General features: G+C 45.8%; 1 protein-coding gene across 3 annotated transcripts in view; it reads right to left on the reverse strand.

Annotated features, from left to right (window-relative positions):
- Positions 1-23,022, reverse strand: part of ZNF883 (zinc finger protein 883) — a 47,410-nt gene that overhangs the window by 18,306 nt on the left and 6,082 nt on the right. Inside the window, exon 2 of one of the 3 annotated variants that reach the window (XM_030817633.1) lies at positions 22,903-22,988. The exons of the other annotated variants lie outside the window; for them this stretch is intronic. The gene's annotated coding sequence lies outside the window, so the exon portion shown is untranslated. The remainder of the gene's footprint in view (positions 1-22,902; positions 22,989-23,022) is intronic. 3 annotated transcript variants of the gene reach the window in all.

A 23,022-nucleotide genomic window follows, 5' to 3' on the forward strand; every position in this document is an offset into this window, starting at 1 on the left:
GGCGCTCCTCATTTCCCAGACGGGGCAGCTGGGCAGAGGTGCTCCTCACTTCCCAGATGGGGCGGCCGGGCAGAGGTGCTCCTCTCTTCCCAGACGGGGCGGCCCGGCAGAAGCGCTCCTCACATCCCAGATGATGGGCGGCCGGGCAGAGGTGCTCCTCACATCCCAGATGGGGCGGCCGGGCAGAGGCGCTCCTCACTTCCCAGACGGGGCGGCCTGCCAGAGGTGCTCCTCACATCCCAGATGATGGGCGGCCAGGCAGAGGTGCTCCTCACTTCCCAGACGGGGTGGCCGGGCAGAGGTGCTCCTCACTTCCCAGATGGGGCGGCCGGGCAGAGGTGCTCCTCACTTCCCAGACAGGGCGGCCGGGCAGAGATGCTCCTCACTTCTTCCCAGACAGGGCGGCTGGGCAGAGGCACTTCTCACCTCCCAGACGGGGCAGCCGGGCAGAGTTGCTCCTCACCTCCCAGACGGGGCGTCCGGGCAGAGGCACTCCTCACTTCTTCCCAGAAGGGGCGGCTGGGCAGAGGCGCTCCTCACTTCTTCCCAGATGGGTCGGCCCAGCAGAGGGGCTCCTCAATTCCCAGATGGGGCGGCCGGGCAGAGGCGCTCCTCACTTCCCAGACGGGGTGGCTGGACAGAGGTGCTCCTCACTTCCCAGATGGGGCGGCCGGGCAGAGGCCCTCCTCCCTTCCCAGACGGGGCAGCCGCGCAGAGGCGCTCCTCACTTCCCAGACAGGGTGGCCGGGCAGACGTGCTCCTCACTTCCCAGAGGGGGCGGCCAGGCAGAGGTGCTCCTCACTTCCCAGACGGGGCGGCCGTGCAGAGGTGCTCCTCACCTCCCAGATGGGGCGGAGGCCGGGCAGAGGTGCTCCCCACATCCCAGATGATGGGTGGCCAGGCAGAGGCGCTCCTCACATCCCAGACAATGGGCGGCCAGGCAGAGGTGCTCCTCACTTCCCAGACGATGGGCGGCCAGGCAGAGGCACTCCTCACTTCCCAGACAGGGTGGCCAGGCAGAAACGCTCCTTACCTCTTCCCAGACGGGGCGGCCGGTCAGAGGTGCTCCTCACCTCCCAGACAGGGCGGCCGGGCAGAGGCGCTCCTCACTTCTTCCCAGACGGGGTGGCCAGGCAGAGACGCTCCTCACTTCCCAGATGGGGCGGCCGGGCAGAGGCGCTCCTCACTTCTTCCCAGATGGGGTGGCCAGGCAGAGACGCTCCTCACTTCTTCCCAGACGGGCTGGCCAGGCAGAGGCGCTCCTCACTTCCCAGACGGGGCGGCCGGGCAGAGGCGCTCCTCACTTCCCAGATGGGGCGGCCGGGCAGAGACGCTCCTCACTTCTTCCCAGACGGGGTGGCCGGGCAGAGGCGCTCCTCACATCCCAGATGATAGGTGGCCGAGCAGAGGTGCTCCTCACTTCCCAGACAGGGCAGTCGGGCAGAGGCGCTCCTCACTTCCCAGACGGGGCAGCTGGGCAGAGGTGCTCCTCACTTCCCAGACGGGGCGGCCGGGCAGAGGCGCTCCTCTTCCCAGATGGGGCGGCCTGGCAGAGGCACTCTTCACTTCTTCCCAGATGGGGTGGCTGGGCAGAGGCGCTCCTCACCTCCCAGACGGGGCGGCCGGGCAGAGTTGCTCCTCACTTCCCAGACGGGGCAGCCAGGCAAAGGCGCTCCTCACTTCCCAGACGGGGCGGCCTGCCAGAGGTGCTCCTCACATCCCAGATGATGGGCGGCTGGGCAGAGGTGCTCCTCACTTCCCAGACGGGGTGTCCGGGCAGAGGTGCTCCTCACTTCCCAGACGGGGTGTCCAGGCAGAGGTGCTCCTCACTTCCCAGACGGGGAGGCCGGGCAGAGATGCTCCTCACTTCTTCCCAGACGGGGCGGCTGGGCAGAGGCGCTCCTCGCCTCCCAGATGGGGCGGCCGGGCAGAGTTGCTCCTCACCTCCCAGATGGGGCAGCCGGGCAGAGGCGCTCCTCACTTCTTCCCAGATGGGGCGGCCAGGCAGAGTTGCTCCTCACCTCCCAGATGGGGCGTCCGGGCAGAGGCGCTCCTCACTTCTTCCCAGAAGGGGCGGCCGGGCAGAGGCTCTCCTCACTTCCCAGATGGGGCGGCCGGGCAGAGGCGCTCCTCACTTCCCAGATGGGGCAGCCAGGCAGAGGCGCTCTCCACATCCCAGATGGGGCAGCCGGGCAGAGGCGCTCCTCACTTCCCAGACAGGGCGGCCCGGCAGAGGCACTCCTCACTTCTTCCCAGATGGGGCGGCCGGGCAGAGGCGCTCGTCACTTCCCAGACGGGGCGGCCGGGCAGAGGCACTCCTCACATCCCAGATGATGGGCGGCCGGGCAGAGGTGCTCTTCGCTTCCCAGATGGGGCGGCCGGGCAGAGGCACTCCTCACATCCCAGACGGGGCGGCCGGGCAGAGACGCTCCCCATCTCCCTGATGGGGTGGCGGCCGGGCAGAGGCTGCAATCCCAACACCCTGGGAGGCCAAGGCAGGCGGCTGCGAGGCGGAGGCTGCAGCGAGCCAAGACCACGCCACTGCACTCCAGCCCGGGCAACACCGAGCACCGAGTGAGTGAGACCCCGTCTGCCGTCCCAGCACCTCGGGAGGCCGAGGCGGACAGACCACTAAGGTCAGGAGCTGGAAACCAGCCTGGCCAACATGGTGAAACTGTGCCTCCAGCCAAAGGAGAAAAACCAGGGAGGGGTGGTGGCGTGCACCCACAATCCCAGGCAGGCTGCAGGCCGAGGCAGGAGAATCACGGGAGCCGGAGGCAGGGAGTCTGCAGCGAGCCGAGTACACTCCAGCCTGGGCAACAGAGGGAAGAAAAGAAAAAGAAAGAGGAAGGAAGGAAGGAGGGAGGGAGGGAGGGAGGGAGGGAAGGAAGGAAGGAAGGAAGGAAGGAAGGAAGGAAGGAAGGAAGGAAGCAAGCAAGCCATGTGCTATATTCTAAATGAATCTCCCAAAAGCCACATGTTGAAACTTAATTGCCAATGCAATAATATTAAGAGGTGGAGGCCTTCGGGAGGCGATTAAGTCATGAGTGTAGAGCCTTCATGGAAGGGATTAAGGACCTTATAAAAAGGCTTGAGGGAGTGGGTTTGTTCCCTTCCATGTTTTCTGCCATGTAAGGATACAGCGTTCACTGCAACAAGGCACCATCCTGAAGCAGAGACTGAGCCTTCACTAGACAACAAACCTGTTGGCACCATGATCTTGAACTTCAACCCTCTAAAACTGTGATAAATAAATTTCTGTTCTTTATAAATTGCCCTGTCTCAGGTATTTTGCTATAGCAGCACAAACTAAGACACCTTGCGATATGATTTGGCTGTGTCCCCACCCAAATCTCACTTGGAATTGTCCCCACACATCAAGGATTGAGCCAGATGGAGATAACTGAATCATGGGCACAGTTTCCTGGGGGCAGTTTCCCCCATACTGTTCTCATGGTAGTGAATAACTCTTATGATGGTTTTATAAATGGGAGTTCCTCTGCCTGCATAAGCTCTCTCTTGCCCACCACCATGTAAGAAGTCCCTTTGCTCTTCCTTCATCTTCTGCCATGATTATGAGGCCTCCCCAGCTTACTGAACTATGAGACCATTAAACCTCTTTCCTTGATAAATTACCCAGTCTTGGCTATATTTTTATTAGCAGCAGGAGAATGGACTAATACACCTTGTTTTATGTTTTACTTCCTGATGATGCAGTTTATGTAGTCCTTTTCATATATCAGACATTCAATAAAAGCTTATCTCTTAAAAATGAGTATAGGCGCTTATGAGACTTAAGAGGTCTAACACACATATAAGTGGAGTCTCAAAAAAAAAAAAAAAAGAATGGAAATGATGCTATATTTAAGAGAATAAGGATAGATTTTTCCCAACCAATGACTCACAGATTCCACTGCCCTCAAACCATAAGCAAGCTAAATACAAAGAAAGATACACCCAGGAATAGAATAGTCAAACTCCTGAAAATCAGAGAAAAGGAGAACAATCTTAAAAGTAATTTAACAAAAGGGCAGAGTAACTTCAAAGCAGAAACAATAAGACTGCTGACTTCTCAGCAATTCAAGAGAATCAACTGAAAAGCCATGTTTCTGGATGAGAAGACTTAATATTGTAAAGATGTCAATTCTCCCCTGTTGTGGGTTGAATTGTGTCCCTCCAAAAAGGTATGTTGTAATCCTAACTTCAGTACCTCAGAATGTGACCTTATTTGGAAACAGGATCACTGCAGATGTAATTAGTTAAGGTGAGTTCATACTGGAATGGGGTGGGCTCCTAATCCAGTATGGCTGGTGCCCTTTTAAGAAGACGGTCATGGGAAGACCCACAGACATACAGAGAGAAAGTCACGTGATGAAAGAGCAGAGAACAGAGTTACGCAGCTGCAAGCTGAGGAATACCAAAGATTTCCAGCAAACCACCTGAAGCTAGGAAGAGGCAAAGAATGATTTCCCTACAGGTTTCAGAGGCAGGATGACCTTGCTGACAGCTTGATTTTGGAATTCTAGCCTCAGAACTGTGAGATAATAAATTTATGTTGTTTTAAGTTACCCAATTTGTGGTACATTGCTAGGGCAGTGCTTGGAGACAAATGCATGCCCCAACTTAACTGACTAAACTTTAGCTAAGAACTAAATGTTTGGGTCCTCTCAAAATTCATATGTTGAAATTTTAACCCCTAGGGTGATGGTATTAGGTGAGGCCTTTGGTAGGTAATTAGGTCATGAGGATGGAGGCCTCACCAATGGGATTAGTGCCCTTATAAGAGGAAACATGAGAGAAATGATCTTTCTGCCATGTGAGGAAACAATAAGATGGCCACCTGTAAACCAGGAAGAGGGCTTTCAACAAGAACCTGACCATGATGGCATTCTGATTTTTGATTTCCAGACTCCAGAACTATGAGAAAGAAATGTTTGTTGTTTAAGCCACCCACTCTACAGTATTCTGTTACAGTAGCCCAAACTGTCTAAAACACCTATATAATACATACTTTTCAAAAAGAAAAAAGATGAGGATTGAGGGTGGGGGACTTGCCCATACTAGAGATCCAAACATATTCTATAACTACATTAATTTTAAAACAGGATGGTAGTGGCACAGGGACGGACTGAAAGAATAATAAAACTGAGTCTAGAAATAGGCCCTTTAATTTGCAGGGATTTAATATATGATAAAGGTAGCATTTCAAACTATTTGAGGAAGGATAAAAATTTAATAAATAATCTTAGGACAACTGGTTTATCCACTTAGGGAAAAAAATTCAAAGCTGCTGCCTTATGAAAAATAATTATAGGTGAATTAAAAACTTAAACATAAAACTAGAACTATAAAAGAGCCAGGAAAACTATTGCAAGAATATTTTTTATAATCTTGCAATAGGGAAATCCTTAATAAAATACAAAATCAAGAGGCTATATAGAAAAAGATTCACAGATTTGACCATACAAACATAGAAGGCAATCAACTAAATTAAAAGACAAAAGACATATTGGGAGTAAATATTTGCAACTAATAAAGCAAAAAGGACGATTTTCTGTATTATATAGAGTTTCTACAAATCAAATAGGAAAAATGTATAATGAAATACAAATCTGGGCAAAAGATATGAACAGGAAATTCACAAAAGAAATACAAACAATCAATATACAAAAAGATTTTCAAGCTCACTTCTAATCCCAGAAATACAAATTAAGATATCAATTTTCATTCATCAGATTGGCAAAAAATGTAAAAAACAGGCAGTATTCAGTACTGTTTTAAGTACTGGGGAAATGGCTACTCTCATATACTCTTAGTGGAAAAGGTTTATTTATTTGTATTTATTTATTGTAAAGTCATATTACAATCAGACCAAGTTCATGACAAATTACCTTTGAGTCATAAACATTGTTAATAATAGTTATATTACCTGCAAAAATGAACTCACAGAACCTTGTACTTTTCCTCTCATTACATCATTACATTTATTGTATGTCAATGTTCTACTTCCAATGTCTGTCTGCCTTCCTAGACTATTAGCTTCTTGAGAACAGGACAGTCCTCTTCTGTCCTCAGTGCCATCCACAGAACCTGGTATTCACTATGCATCCAGTAAATATTGTGGGCGGCAAGCCACCCAGATGCCGAGGCAAGAGACCAAGGACACGAGCTGTTCCAGTATAATAAAATATAAAACAAGAATAGTCATACCAGATATAGATCTTAGATATGATTATATATGAATATCATTAATCATTAGTTGGTAGTAATTACTCTTTATTCCAATATTATAATAATCCCTGCTCTATAATCATAACCTAGGAAAAACCAGACCATACAGAGATAGGAGCTGAGAGGACATAGTGAGAAGTGACCAGAAGACAAGAGTGGGAGCCTTCTGTTATGCCTGGACAGGGCCACCAGAGGGCTCCTTGGTCCAGCGGTGACGCCAGCATCTGGGAAGATGCCCATTGCCAGGCGGACCGTGGTCTAGCGGTAGCAAAAAGGTGCCAAGCAACAACACCCACTACTTAGCAGACTGGGAAAGGGAGTCACCCTTTCCCAGGGGGAGTTTAGAGAAGACTCTGCTCCTCCACCTCTTGTGGAAGGCCTGACACCAGTCAGGCTTTCCCGCAGTTATCTGGAGGCCTAACCATCTCCCTGTGATGCTGTGCTTCAATGGTCACGCTCTTAGTCCACCTTCATGTTCCATCCTGTACACCTGGCTCTGCTTTCTAGATAGCAGTAGTAAATTAGTGAAGGTATTAAGTCTGTGATACGTAGAAATAATGGCATAAGCTGTCTTTCGCTTTGTCTTCTCTCTCTCTCTCTGCCTCGGATGCCAGGCAGGGAAGGGCCCCCGTCCAGTGGACATGTGACCCACGTGACCTTACCTATCATTGGAGAAGACTCACATTCTTTACCCTGCCCCTTTTGCTTTGTATACAACAAATAACAGCGAAGCCAGACATTCGGGGCCACTACCAGTCTCCGTGCATTGGTGGTAGTGGTCCCCCAGGCCCAGCTGCCTTTTCTCTTATCTCTTTGTCTTGTGTCTTTATTTCTACACTCTCTCATCGCCACACACGGGGAGAGACCCACCGACCCTGTGGGGCTGGTCCCTACGTCTGGCGCTCTGACGTGGGGCTCTCCCTCGCTGTGTGAAGTTGCACCCTGAGTGCGGGATCAGCGGAGGAGTTCAATGAGAGATTCCTGAGGATTGCGGTCAATAAATTTGGTGGTAAGCTACAGCACTCAGAGTATTCCAGGGACACCATGGGACAGGCCAGTACAAAGTACTCGGCTCATTTAAATTTTATAAAAACTCTTCTTAAAGAAGGAGGTGTTAGGGTTTCTACTGAAAAGTTAATTGAACTATTTGAGGTTGTAGATGTTCTTTGCCCTTGGTTTCCAACTGAGGGAACTTTAGAACTTAAAGATTGGGATGAGATTGGCAAACAATTCAAAATTGCTCATAAAGGGGGACATTTTATCCCACCCACCATTTGGTCAATCTGGGCTTCAGTTCGCTCTGTCTTAGACTCCTTACAGACTCAGGAGGACAAAATGGAGACTGATCCCTCCTACCTCTCCTCTGAGGAGGTCGAGGAAGTTCTCAGTTCTCTTTCCCCTGAGGATACTGCACAAATTGAGAACATAATTTCACAGGAGGACTTTCACTCTGACATGCCTGTGCCACCGCCACCCACACCAGAGGCTACCACACCCCTGTTGTCGCTTTACAATGAGCTTTTAACTGACCTAAATGCACTCATTTCCCCCAACCAGCAAAACTTAGCTGAAACATATCAACAGCCATTGTGGCCAGACCCTCCTGTCTCTCCTCCCTCTTTTAACGCTGCCACTGTGCAAATAGCGGATAAGATCAGGCAGCCTGAAAACGAGTCTATAAATTATGTTCCTATGCAGCCCAGTACAGAGGCTCCGCTATCTCAACAGCCGGGAAAAGAGGCTCCCAATTCTCGGCCCGGTAAGGAGGCCCTCAATCCTATTTCTTCTAATCGGACTCAGAGTCACAGGCTCCCTTGAATCCTGGATCCTTTCCTGCCAATCGGACTCAGTTAGAGTAACAGGCTCCCTTGAAGCCTGGTTCCTTTTCTGAAAATCGGACTCAGAATCCCAGGCTCCCTTGAAGCCTGGATCCTTTCCTGCTAATCGGACTCAGTTAGAGTCACAGGCTCCCTGGAAGCCTGGATCCTTTTCTGAAAATCGGACTCAGTTACAGTCACAGGCTCTCTGGAAGCCTGGATCCTTTTCTGAAAATCGGACTTAGTTACAGTCACAGGCTCCCTTGAAGCCTGGATCCTTTTCTGAAAATCAGACTCAGTTACAGTCACAGGCTCCCTTGAAGCCTGGATCCTTTCCTGAAAATCGGACTCAATTAGAGTCACGGGCTCCCTGGAAGCCTGGATTGTTTCCTGAAAATCGGACTCAGTTACAGTCATGGGCTCCCTTGAAGCCTGGTCCACTTCCTACAAATCGGACTCGGATAGAGTCACAGGCCCCTGTGAAGCCTGGTTTGCAGTTGCTGTGGCAGCCTGGTTTTCAGGCCCATGAAAGACCTGCTCAGCAGGTAATCTGGTCTCAATCTGGCTCTAAGTTTCTCAACTCTCCTTCTATTCAAAATTCTACACCTTTTCCTGCTCCTGGTCTGGTCACAACTGCTGTTGCTAATACTACTATTGCCGCTCATAAGCAACAAATTACATACATCCCTGAAAATGACACTCCGCTTATGAGGGCTATAATTCAGGCAAGGGAATACGGGGATCCTGAAGCCTGGCAATTTCCTGTAATTTTACAACCTCCAGTACCTGCCACCCCAACAATGCAAAACCACCCACAGCCTGTTGTTGATCCTGCCCAGCAGGCGGCTGATCCCGCAGCTCAACAAGATCAAGAGGCTGATAATCAAGCCCCTCAGCCCGAAAATTAGGCTGCTCAGGGAAATAATCAGGCTCCGCAATTGCCTGCTCCTGGGGTACAGCCGATACCTGGCATTCCTGCAGTTCAGGCGGTAGTTCAGCCTGACCCCATATATCCAGGCCAGGTCCAGCTATGCCCTGCTACTTGGGAAAGTTTTTCTTTTAAATTCCTCAAAGATTTTAAGGAATCAGTGAAACAATATGGCACCAACTCTCCTTTTGTCCGTTCCACATTAAAAAGCCTTAGCAGAAGATAAACGTTTGGTACCCTATGATTGGGAACTTTTAGCAAAGTCATTCTTATCTAAATCTCAGTATTTACAATTCAGGACTTGGTGGGTTGATGCTGTCCAGGAACGCATTCGTCTTAATCAGGGCTCTAATCCTCCTGTTAACGTTACGGCTGACCAGTTACTGGGAATGGGTCAATGGGCTGCAATCCGACACCAAACTATACTAAATGATGAGGTTATTGAACAACTGCAAAAATGTTGCTTAGATGCTTGGGACAAAATTCAAGATGATGGTAAAGTATGCCCATCTTTCACAGCCGTCAGCCAGGGACAACATGAGCCCTACCCAGACTTTATTGCTCGTCTTCAAGATGCAGCAGAAAAGGCTATTCCTGATAGCCACGGCCAAAGACTTGTTGTAGAACTTATGGCTTATGAACAAGCAAATCCAGATTGTCAGGCGGCTATTCGCCCCGTCAAAGGCAAAATTCCACCGGGTGGTGATGTGCTCACCTCCTACATTAAAGCCTGTGAAGGGGTGGGAGGAACTCTGCATACAGCAATGATTATGGCACAAGCTATGGCCTCTATTCGAATGCCTGGACAATTCTCTGTCCAATGCTTCATATGTGGCCAGAAGGGACATGCAAAAAGAAATTGCCCTTGGCGTGCAGGTCGCCGTCCCTTACATCACCAAGAACAACAAAAAACTCTTCAGCAGCAGGACACCCCACCTTCTACTGTGTGCCCACGATGCCGAAAAGGCTTTCACTGGGCATCTCAATGCCATTCCAAATTTGATATTAATGGCAATCCTTTATGACTTTCTAAAAATCAGGGAAACCGGATGAGGGGCCGGCCCCAGGCCCCTTTAAACAATGGGGCATTCCTCAACTCTCAGCCCCGGGCGTCCAGCCAGACGGGAGCCTTCCCAGTTCATTCCATTCAATTTCCACCCCAATTCCCACTTCAGCAATTTGTCCCACAGGATCTAATGGCTCAGCCCCAGCATGAATCTCAGTACAATGCTTGTCCCCCGCCACCACAGGCTCAGCAGCAGTAGATCTCTCTTGTACCAGAGATATTTCTTTGTTGCCTGGAGAGCCACCTATTGCTATTCTTACAGGTGTTTTTGGCCCTTTGCTGGCTGGCAGTGTAGGTTTGCTACTACGATGTTCAAGTTTAAATTTAAAAGGTGTTCAAGTACATACTGGTGTAATTGCTTCTGACTATTCAGGTGAAATTCATAGTCATTAGCTCTGCAGTCCCTTGGAATGCAGCAGCAGGGGACTGCATTGCTCAACTCCTGATACTTCCTTACATTCCTTTGGGATCCAGTTCTAGTAAAAGAAAAGGAGGTTTTGGTAGCACAGATTATCAAGGTAAAGCGGCCTGTTGGGCCAGCAAAATTTCTGACACTCGTCCTGTGTGCTCTGTGCATATTCGGGGAAAGAAGTTTGAGGGAATGATTGATATGGGTGCTGATGTTTTTATTATAGCTTTACATCAATGGCCCGGACACCGGCCAAAGGAGCATGCCTCCACAGCATTAGTGGGTGTCGGTCAGGCTTCAGTGGTATATGAAAGCTCCACAATTTTACATTGCACAGGCCCTGAAGGACAGACTGGAACTATTCGCCCCCTTATTACACCCATTCTTGTTAATCTGTGGGGAAGAGATCTTTTATATCAATGGGGGGCTCAGATTACTTTTCCTAAAGGCAATTACAGCCAGCAGAGTAAAGATATGATGACTAAAATGGGATTTGTTCAAGGTATGGGTTTAGGAAAATCAGCACAAGGCATCACTGAGCCTATCATACCTACTCCTAAAGCAGACTCTACAGGACTTGGTTATTCTTTTTAGAAGCAGTCACTATCAAGCCTCCAGACCCCATCCCTTTGATGTGGAAAACTCAAAAACCTGTCTGGGTAGATCAGTGGCCGCTTCCAAAAAATAAGCTGGAGGCACTTCATATTTTGGTTCTTGAACAATTAAAATTGGGACACATTGAACCTTCTTTTTCTCCTTGGAATTCACCTGTTTTTGTTATCCAAAAGAAATCTGGTAAGTGGAGAATGCTTACTGATCTTAGGGTGGTAAATGCTGTCCTTCAGCCTATGGGGACATTACAACCTGGTTTACCCTCCCCCGTATGATTCCTGAGTACTGGCCACTTATCATCATTGACCTTAAAGATTGCTTCTTTACCGTTCCTCTGGCCCCTCAGGATTTTGAAAAATTTGCTTTCACTGTTCCAACCCTTAATATCGCTCCTGCAGCACGTTACCATTGGAAAGTTCTACCTCAAGGTATGCTCAATAGCCCTACTATTTGTCAATATTATGTGGGATGCATATTAAAGCCAGTTAGAGATAAATTTCCCCAATTTTATATTATTCATTACACAGATGATATTCTTTGTGCAGCACCTTCACGTTCTGTATTGATATCTTGTTTTTCTGCATTACGACAAGCAGTCACAGCAGCTGGCTTGGTTATCGCCCCAGAAAAAATTCAGACTTCATCCCCCTATTACTATTTAGGAATGCAACTAGAGGACAAGGTCATTAAGCCTCAAAAAGTTCAACTCAGACGAGACTCCTTAAAAACTCTAAATGATTTCCAAAAATTACTTGGAGATATTAATTGGATTCGTCCCTCCTTAGGCATTCCTACTTATGCTCTGTCTAATCTTTTTGCAACACTACGGGGCAATCCTGATTTATACATTAAAAGGTCTTTGACTCCTGAGGCAGATTCTGAATTACAACTTATAGAAAAATGCATTCAACAGTCTCAGGTTACCAGAGTGAATCCACATTTATCTTGTGAAATACTAATTTTTCCCACTGAACATTCTCCAACAGGACTCATTATTCAGGCACATAATTTAATTGAATGGTGCTTTCTTCCACACAACTCTTTACGGACGCTAACTATATATCTAGATCAAATTTCTACCTCAATTGGTCAGGCTCGTTCTCATCTCCTTCATCTTTCGGGAACAGAGCCCCAAAAAATCATTGTTCCCCTTACCCGATTACAAGTTCAACAGGCTTTTGCTACTTGCATCGCTTGGCAAGTACATTTGGCAGGTTTCCCGGGTATAACTGATAAACACTATCCTAATGTAAAATTATTTCATTTCCTTAAACTCACTTCTTGGATTTTACCTAACATTACTAGAAACACCCCATTACCTGAAGCTGTCACTGTTTTCACTGATGCTTCCTCTAATGGCTGAGCAGCATATACAGGACCAAGAGAACGTGTTCTTAACACACGAGCTATTTCAGCACAATGAGCTGAACTGCTTGCTGTTATGGCTGTCCTTGAAGATTTTCCTGAACCAGTTAACATCGTCTCTGACTCAGCATATGTAGTACATGTTGCTCGCAACATTGAAACTGCCTTAATCAAATTTTTGCCCGATAACCGATTTTTTCTTTTTCAAAAATTTCAGTCTGTGCTCAGAGCAAAGTCTTCTCCTTTCTACATTACTCACATTCGGGCCCACACACCTCTCCCCGGACCCCTCTCGACAGCAAATGCCAGAGCTGATACATTAGTTACTCCCGTTTTTACAGATGCACAAAACTTTCATGCTTTAACCCATGTCAACGCTGCAGGACTCCGAAAAAAGTTCCCCCTTACATGGAAACAAGCTAAAACCATTTTATGTCACTGTCCTACTTGTCAAGTGTTAATTTTACAGCCACTGTCTTCAGGAGTTAATCCTAGAGGACTTTCACAGAATGCTCTCTGGCAAATGGATGTGACTCATTATCCTCCTTTTGGCAAGCTTTCTTTTATACATGTAACTATTGATACCTTTTCTCATTTTATTTGGGCCACTTGTCAAACAGGAGAAAGTACAGCTCATGTTAAATGACATATACTTTCCTGTTTCTCAGTTATGGGCTGTCCTGAAAAACTAAAAACTGATAACGGCCCTGGCTACACTAATGCTGCTTTCAGACAGTTTACTCAGACCTAGGCAATTACTCACACAACTGGCATCCCCTAAAATTCTCAAGGACAGGCTGTTAGGTAACTAGAGTTAGGTAACTAGAGCACCCTAATGGCGCTGGTTCCGGGTTCTTCTTCCTCAATGCAAGCCCGCCAAAGGAAAAACCAATCAGAGAGAGGTGTTTTTCCCGCCTCGCTCTAAGCCCCACCCCAGCCAATCACAAACATCCACGCAGCCCTCCTGGGCATAAAAGAAGCAAACCCCCCACCGCTCTCTCTCTCTCTCTCTCTCTCTCTCTCTCTGTCTCTCTCTCTCTCCTGCCCAGCCCAGCCTGCTGCCTCCAATAAAGATCTCTTGGCCGAGCTGGTATGCCATGGTCTTAAGTCTCAGCGTCACTCTTTCACAGGCTTTAGTTGAACGAACCAATAAAACACTCAAAGATCAACTTCGAAAACAAGCAACTAAATCAAAGGGAGATGCTATTACTCCTCATGCCCAATTAAATCTGGCTCTTTTCACACTAAATTTCTTAAACTTAACAAGAAATCAACCTTTCACAGATGCAGAACAACACTTCACTGGAAATAAATTTGATCCACAAAAAGGAATGCGGGTATGGTGGAAGGACGTAAAAACTAACACATGGGAATTAGGCACGGTCATAACTGGGGGTAGGGGTTTTGCTTGTGTTTCCCCAGGAAAAAGACTACAGCCCGTGTGGGTTCCCTCCCGACAATTAAAATTGCACCATAACTCCAAAGATGAAACGCTGCCAGAAACAAAAGGCAAAGACCCATTGGAAACAAAAGAGTAACTTTCACCGCCTGACACATACACTTCAGGACCTCCACATTGAGGCAAAATCTCGCCGTGTGACCTACAACACCTCTCATTCAACTCCACCAACATGGGGTCAAATAAAAGTTTAATCTCATCAAACAGAAAATTTCTTAACAGATAAAAGAATCCCAAAAACGACCGGTAATATAATTCTGGCTGCCTTTATGGTAGTCAGTGCAGCAGTAAGTATACCACCAGTTGGGGCAATTCAAAATTATACTTATTGGGCATATGTTCCTTTTCCCCCTCTAATTCGGTCTGTCTCCTGGATGGACTCCCCAGTAGAAGTTTACACTAACAATAGTGCATTCATGCCGATCCCTAATGATGATCAGTTCCCAGCTCAACCGGAAGAAGAAGGTATGCACTTAAATCTGTCAATTGGTTATAAATATCCACCACTACGCATTGGGAAGACGCCTGCCTGTTTAGCTTATTCGTACCAGAATTGGAGGTGGACTGTATCGTCCTTTACAAGTGATTCTTATCAATTGCATAATGTGTTCAGTACTAACTCTTTTCAACTTTTCACTGTCAAACGTAATCCACATGAGGGATGGAGAATTCCTCTCACTACCAAAGCTAATAAAACAAAAGGACTGCCAGACTGTCCAAAGAAACCTACAAAGGGTCCTTTTAAAGTGACTTCAATTTTATGGGATGATTGTAATGCTCCTAAGGCCGTTGTACTTCCAACTCTAGCCACGGGTATTGTTATTGATTGGGCTCCAAAAGGATATTATTGGCAAGATTGCTCCGGCAAAACTACCTTATGCTCAGAGTTTATTTATTCCTTAAATTATATAGAGCATGGATGGCAGTCTTACATGCTGAGACAATGGGTGTCTCCTTACCCATTTAAATGGAAGGACGCAGGCACTGCTCCTCCTAGACCAAAAATGATTCATCCCTTTGTCATCCCGGAATATCCTGAACTATGGAAATTAGCTGCAGCCCTGATAGGAATAAGGATATGGAATGCTACCTATCAACTCCTTCGTACTAATACCAAAACACCCACATTCAACATCACCCTCATTTCTGAATGGGTGATACCCATCAGGAGCTGTGTCAAACCCCCTTACATGCTGTTGATTGGAAATATAATTATTACTCCTAATGAGCAAACTGTAGAATGTGATAACTGTAAGCTGTTCACTTGCATTGATGCAACTTTTAACCCCACTACAAGTATTCTCTTAGTAAGGGCTAGGGAGGGGGTATGGATACTAGTTTCTTTACATCGTCCATGGGAATCTTCCCCCTCTATTCACATAGTCAATGAAGTTCTTAAAGGTATCCTCAAAAGAACAAAGAGATTTATTTTTACTCTTATTGCAGTCCTTGCAGGACTAATTGCGGTTACTGCAACAGCAGCAACTGCTGGAGTTGCCATTCACAATTCTGTTCAAACCGCTCACTATGTCAAAGCATGGCAAAAAAACTCCTCCAGACTTTGGAATTATCAGGCTCAAATTGATCAAAAATTAGCTAATCAAATTAATGATCTCCGCCAAAGTGTAACATGGCTGGGAGATAGAGTTATGAATTTGGAACACCGTATGCAATTACAGTGTGATTGGAATACTTCTGATTACTGCATAACGCCTTATGCTTATAATCAAGATCAACATAGCTGGGAAAAGGTCTCAAGACATTTAAAAACCTGGGATGATAACTTAACCTTGGATATTTTACAACTTAAAGAGCAAATTTTTGAGGCTTCACAAGCCCATTTATCCACTGTTCCTGGCTCAGACATATTTGAAGGCATAACTAAACACTTATCTGATTTTAATCCCTTCAAATGGTTCAAACCCTTCGGAGGATCATTGTTGTTATTGGCATTATTAATGTTGGTATGCTTATGTAGTCTCCTTTTAGTCTGCAGATGCCTCCAAGGAGTGCGAAACCAAGTCCGAAGTCAACGACAAGCAATGATGGCAATGGCGATCCTAGTTAATAAAAAGGGGGGAGATGTGGGCGGCAAGCCACCCAGGTGCCGAGGCAAGAGACCGAGGACATGAGCTGTTCCAGTATAATAAAATATAAAACAAGAATAGTCATACCAGATATAGATCTTAGATATGATTATATATGAATATCATTAATCATTAGTTGGTAGTAATTACTCTTTATTCCAATATTATAATAATCCCTGCTCTATAATCATAACCTAGGAAAAACCAGACCATACAGAGATAGGAGCTGAGAGGACATAGTGAGAAGTGACCAGAAGACAAGAGTGGGAGCCTTCTGTTATGCCTGGACAGGGCCACCAGAGGGCTCCTTGGTCCAGCGGTGACGCCAGCATCTGGGAAGATGCCCATTGCCAGGCGGACCGTGGTCTAGCGGTAGCAAAAAGGTGCCAAGCAACACCACCCGCTACTTAGCAGACCAGGAAAGGGAGTCACCCTTTCCCCGGGGGAGTTTAGAGAAGACTCTGCTCCTCCACCTCTTGTGGAGGGCCTGACACCAGTCAGGCTTTCCTGCAGTTATCCGGAGCCCTAACTGTCTCCCTGTGATGCTGTGCTTCAATGGTCACGCTCTTAGTCCACCTTCATGTTCCATCCTGTACACCTGGCTCTGCTTTCTAGATAGCAGTAGTAAATTAGTGAAAGTACTAAAGGTCTCTGATATGTAGAAATAATGGCGTAAGCTGTCTTTCGCTTTGTCTTCTCTCTCTCTCTGCCTCGGATGCCAGGCAGGGAAGGGCCCCCTGTCCAGTGGACACGTGACCCACGTGACCTTACCTATCATTGGAGAAGACTCACATTCTTTACCCTGCCCCTTTTGCTTTGTATACAACAAATAACAGCGAAGCCAGACATTCGGGGCCACTACCGGTCTCCGCGCATTGGTGGTAGTGGTCCCCCGGGCCCAGCTGCCTTTTCTTTTATCTCTTTGTCTTGTGTCTTTATTTCTACACTCTCTCGTCACCGCACACGGGGAGAGACCCGTCGACCCTGTGGGGCTGGTCCCTACAAATATTACTTGAATGAGCGCATGAATAGACTTCTCTTGATTCCCAATTCTGTAGTCTTTGTATCTGAGATAGGAATTCAGCAGGACTAGTTTATAAGACAATGAGTCATATGACACCACTGGTAAGACAGGAGAAAGTAAACAACAGGTAACAAGATCCTGCCAATAAGAGGCATACAGTAAGGAAACCAGCCTATTTCTCTAAAAGTTCAAGCATGAAAAATTAAAAAAAAAAAAAAAGAAACCAGCCTAAACCAGCTAGAACCAAGATGGCAACAAAACTGACCTTCCCTGCTCATTATACACTAATTATAACATATTAGCATGCTAAAAAACATGCCCACCAGAGCCATGACAGTTTACAATTGCCGTGGCAATACCCAAAGTTACCCTGTATGGTTTGGACAGGGAAACCCCCAGTTCCGGAAGCACCCCCTCTTCCCAGAAAACTCATGAGTAATCGACCCCTTGTTTAGCATATAATCATGAAATAGTCATAAAATAGCCAGCTAACAACCCCTGCTCCCCATGCTACTATACATATGGGATGGCCCTGCTCTGCCTATGGAGTAGCCACCCTTTTATTTTACTTTTTAATAAACCTGCTTTCATTTTACTCTGTCAGCTTGCCCTGGAATTCTTTCCTGCACAAAGCCAAGACCCCATTTGGCCTCCCGGGCTAAGCCTCAGTTTTGGAGTTCACCTTGTGATATATCTGTAACATGCTTCTAGTTAAACCTGCTATCTTAAAGAAGTAGGATTCAAGTCATTAGCGTTTTTCCTGTCTCAACAGTCCATGAATCTGTCCAAATTACCTTATTGCCATATAAACTTCAGAATTTGATAGGATTTGGGGTCCCAAAATATCATCTAATCTGTCTCTCTTCTTCTACACAGACCTACCTACAGCTAAGCCATTATTAACTATATTTTTCAAATCAAAATTTATTGAATACCTTCTAACTGCAAAGTAAGGTTAATGCTTCTTATGGCTAGATTTTATCTTTCTGAGCAAAGACTGTGGTCACTTAAAAAAAAAAAAAAAAACTTGGCTGGGCATGGTGGCTCACGCCTGTAATCCCAGCATTTTGGGAGGCTGAGGCAGGCAGATCATGAGGTTAGGAGTTCAAGACTAGCCTGTACAATATGGTGAAACCCTGTCTCTACTAAAAATACAAAAATTAGCCAGGCGTGGTGGTGCATGTCTGTAGTCCTAGCTACTCAGGAGGCTGAGGCAGGAGAATCACTTGAAACTGGGAGGTGGAGGTTGTAGTGAGCCGAGATCGTGCCACTGCACTCCAGCCTGGGCGACAGAGCAAGACTCCATCTCAAAAGAAAAAAATCTCCATGTACTTAGTAGGGTACCCCTGATGGGGTAGATGTTTTAATGAACACTTGACGATTAATGTTCTGCAAGCTATTTATTCTTTCATCAGTTTAGTTTCAGCAGCCTGCCTGTCAGAATTCTAAACTACACTTCTGCTAGTATTGCTGAATCTGTGAGGTTTCTGGGTCACAGTAGCCAGATAGAACTCATGACTAACTCCCCAAAATATGACTGTAGACCCTGTCTTACCTACTTCTTAGTATACTGGTGACCTGACAGCTGTTATTAAAAAACCCTGTGGTTACTATGTTCTCAACTCATAATGATCCCTGTAATCAGCCAGGCAAAATTAGCTGTGAGTATCCTAATCTTTGCCATATCCCTCAGGCCATCCAACTGTGAGTTCCTTGCTCTTTCAAGGCTGACTCTGATGTTGTTAGAACAGTAAAGACAAAAAATAAAAACGGGTGCCAAATGCTAGAGCTTCTTGCACTCTAAGCCTCACAAATGATGTCATAATGTCAGTGCATTTGAGTTAGAAAGAGGTTCAGGAAATATTAAGGCAAATTTCTTTAGCTTGCCTAGGACACATCTCAAGCCAACAGTAATGAACTGACTTGCCTAAGATCACCCAATTAGCCACTGGCAGAGCTAGGACTATAGCCTCTCCCCTATTCTCAAGTTCAGCATCATTTCTCTCCATTTAAAAATGGTCCAAACACTATTTCTGAAAAGAAAAAGAATGAAAAGGAGAAAAATTTCAAATTATTAGTCAAATTCATAGAGGGAAAAATTTTTTGGCATCACTGGGTCAGAATTTTGTACAAAGATTTTCTTGAAAGGTCAATGAGCCGCGGGCCGGGCGTGGTGGCTCACACCTGTAATCCCAGCACTTTGGGAGGCTGAGACAGGTGGATCACAAGGTCAGGAGATCGAGACCATCCTGGCTAACACGTGAAACCCCGTCTCTACTAAAAATACAAAAAATTAGCCGGGCGCAGTGGTGGGCGCCTGTAGTCCCAGCTACTCGGGAGACTGAGGCAGGACAATGGCGTGAAGCTGGGAGGTGGAGCTTGCAGTGAGCTGAGATCGCACCACTGCACTCCAGCCTGGGCAATAGAGCGAGACTCCGTCTCAAAAAACAAGAAAGGGCAATGAGCCATTCAAATCACCCTGAGTCTTTCTAAAGACATAAATTCTTCATAAATTAAAATTTTATGATTATCATAAGAATGTATTAGTTTTTAATCAGGTAGTTAAGTGTAAACATTTTAAGTGGAAAGCCTCATGGTTACACATGCAAATTACTGCCTATAAAGCATATTTTCTTTAATTTACTAATGACACAAGAAAATGTACAAAACTGAAGTGAAATCAAGACACATGTGAATGGTCTAAACTCAAATAGAAAATACAGATACCAGGGCTTTGAGAATTGGCTAAGATGTCCTTTCTTAACATTCTAAAGGCTGGGCGCGGTGGCTCACGCTTGTAATCCCAGCACTTTGGGAGGCCGAGGTGGGCGGATCACGAGGTCAGGAGATCGAGACCATCCTGGCTAACACAGTGAAACCCCGTCTCTACTAAAAATACAAAAAAAATTAGCCGGGTGTGGTGGCGGGTGCCTGTAGTCCCAGCTACTCGGAGAGGCTGAGGCAGGAGAATGGCGTGAACCTGGGAGGCGGAGCTTGCAGTGAGCCGAGATTGCGCCACTGCGCTCCAGCCTGGGTGACAGAGCGAGACTCCGTCTAAAAAAAAAAAAAAAAAAAAAAAAAACTAAGTAATGAAACTGAAAATGAGACAAGGGTTTGGGAAGGAATGGTGCATAGAGTAACAGGAAGAAATATTTATGAAAAGGAAGAAAATCTATGGATTTATGAATAGTTTTGATCCAATGGAATTACACTTGAACTCTTTTAACAGAAGTTCCTTTCAACTCAAGAATGATAGAAGCATTATGTATTTGTGGATTTCTCTCACAGCAAATTAAGTGTTGATGGATATTAGATCATTTATGATTTAAAAATCAAGCATTTTATTTGAATTTTTCTTTTTTTCTGAAAAATTATGTCTACATAGCTAAATAAGCAAAATATATATAAATGACAAAACTATCAGGAATTTTGCCCAATGATTGTCCCAGGCACTGTCCCGGGTAAGTGAGAGAAAGTGGGATCTAGTGTACTGGTAGAGGAGTTGGCCATAAATTAGAGTCCAGGCCATTTCTCCATAGTAACAGGAGGGAAGACAGGTTCCCTCCTGTTACTATGGAGTACAATGGGAATACTTCCTGGAAGGTCAGGGGATGTGGTGGTGAGAGCATTTGGAAGTTCTTTTCTAGTTCTCTTAGTGAAATAGGAAGCATGAGAGTGGAGATGGGGAGAGGAATTGGAAGTTTGGGGTGGATGAAGTGTTGATTGGCTTAAAAAGTCAGACAATGAAGGAAACAGAAAAATCCATCTTTCACCTGGATGATTGCCTTAGCTTCCTAGCCAGTATCCATGTCTGACCTTGGTACCCTATACTCTATTCTCAACAGAGCATCCAAAATGGTTCCTTTAAACTAAGTCAAGTTAAGTCACTTCTCTATTCAAAATCCTCCTATGAAAATTGGTAAATTATATGTAAATCTCAATAGAGCTGAATAAACAATAACACCAAACACCATCACCTCCTACATTTTCTCTTCTCATTCAGCATAAAAGCCAAACTGGCTGTGGCCTATACTAGCCTGTGTGCTGTGTGGCCTGCAACCCCTTACCTCTCTCATCTCAACTCCTACTGTGCTGCTATCACTCACCCCTCTCTGGCCACATGGCCTTCCTGATGCTCCCACGAAGTTTAAGCACATCTGCACCTTGGGCTTTGCATTTGCTGTTGCTTCTGCGGAGGAACTTAATCCCCCTCCTCTCCCCAAATATCTGCAGGGCTCATATTCTTTTTTTTTTTTTTTTTTTTTTTGGAGATGGAGTCTTGCTCTGTAGCCCAGGCTGGAATGCAGTGGTGTGATCTCAGCTCAACGCAACCTCCACCTCCCAGGTTCAAGAGATTCTCCTGCCTCAGCCTCCCGAGTAGCTGGGACTACAGGCATGTGCCACCACGCCCAGCTAATTTTTGTATTTTTAGTAGAGACAGGGTTTCACCATGTTGGCAAGAACGGTCTCAATCTCTTGACCTCGTGATCTGCCCACCTCAGTCTCCCAAAGTGCTGGGATTACAGGCGTGAGCCATCGTGCCCGGCCCATATTCTCAGTTTCTATAAGTCTCTGTTCAATGGCATCTATCAGTGAAGCCTTCTCTCACTCCCCTATATTAAATAACAGCTGTCCTATGCCTTCCCTAGCCCCGTTACTCTGGTATAGTTTCCTCTATTTATCACTACAAATGATGTTCAGTAGGTTACGTGAATTAGTGCATTTTTGAATTAATATTTTCAACTTATACATTTACTGGAATGTAACCCCATGCTAAGCTGAGGAACATCTGTGTTTACATTATTGTCTGTGTGCCCATCCAAGACTGTCAGCTCCACATAGGCAGGGACTTTGTGTTATTCACTGTTATATCCCAATGCTTAGAACATTAGCTGGCAAAAACTAGGCACTCAATGAATATTTATTCAGTGAGTGAAAGAAAGAAAATCTTCCCTCCCTCTGGACAGAGGTGATATTTCAGGAAATAAAAAATACAGCAGAGCTGCATTACAGATACACATGTACATCTCATTTGTACAAATCTGCCCAACAGGCTCAAGAAAGTATGTCATCTAAAGGTAAGAGTGAGATGGGAGAATCTCCTGTTTCCTCAGTCTCAGTTCTCACAGCCCTCTTGTAAGTGAGCATCTTGCTATGCTGAGTTATTTTAATGTTTAAAGAACATAGTTGGGGTACATTTATACATGTATATTATTGCATGGTTGTATACACATTACATGTACATACACATTATGAACTATCATTCATAACAATGTATTGTATTCTTGAAAATTGCTATGAGAGCAGTTTAAGTGCTCTCACCACAAAAAAAATGAAAAGTACATGAGGTGATGCATGTTCATTAGCTTGATTTAGCCATTCTACTATGTATACATATTTCAAAACATGTTACACATGATAAATATATACAATTTTTATTTGTCAGTTATAAAGAAAAATTAGGCTGCGCACGGTGGCTCACACCTGTAATCCCAGCACTTTGGGAGGCTGAGGCAGGCAGATCACGAGGTCAGGAGTTTGAGACCAGGTTGCCCAACATGGTGAAACCCCGTCTCAACTAAAAATACAAAAATTAGCCAGGTGTGGTGGTGCACGCCTGTAATCCCAGCTACTCAGGAGGCTGAGGCAGGAGAATCGCTTGAACCCAGGAGGCAGAGGTTGCAGTGAGCCAAGATCGTGCACTGCACTCCAGCCTGGGCAACTGGGCGAGACCCTGTCTCAAAAAAAAAAAAAAAAAAAAAAAATTGGAAGCAAATAATGAGCAATTCTTAAAAGAGATTATCAAGGAACATTTAATTGCATATGATTTTTCCACACTGCAAGGTGAAACTTTAGAAATTAAACCCAGCTTAAGGTACAAATGCCTTGAAAAGTTTTGCTTACCAAAGACAGGTAGTCAGGGGCCAGTGGTCAGGTCCTTCTTCTTGATACCATCTTATATAAGTCAGTAGAGACCTGAGAAAGCAGAGCTGAAAAAGGAAAGGGGCCCTGAGAACTCAGGGT

The sequence above is a fragment of the Nomascus leucogenys genome, chromosome 8, assembly GCF_006542625.1.
Source record: "Nomascus leucogenys isolate Asia chromosome 8, Asia_NLE_v1, whole genome shotgun sequence".
Classification (NCBI taxonomy): Eukaryota; Metazoa; Chordata; class Mammalia; order Primates; family Hylobatidae; genus Nomascus; species Nomascus leucogenys.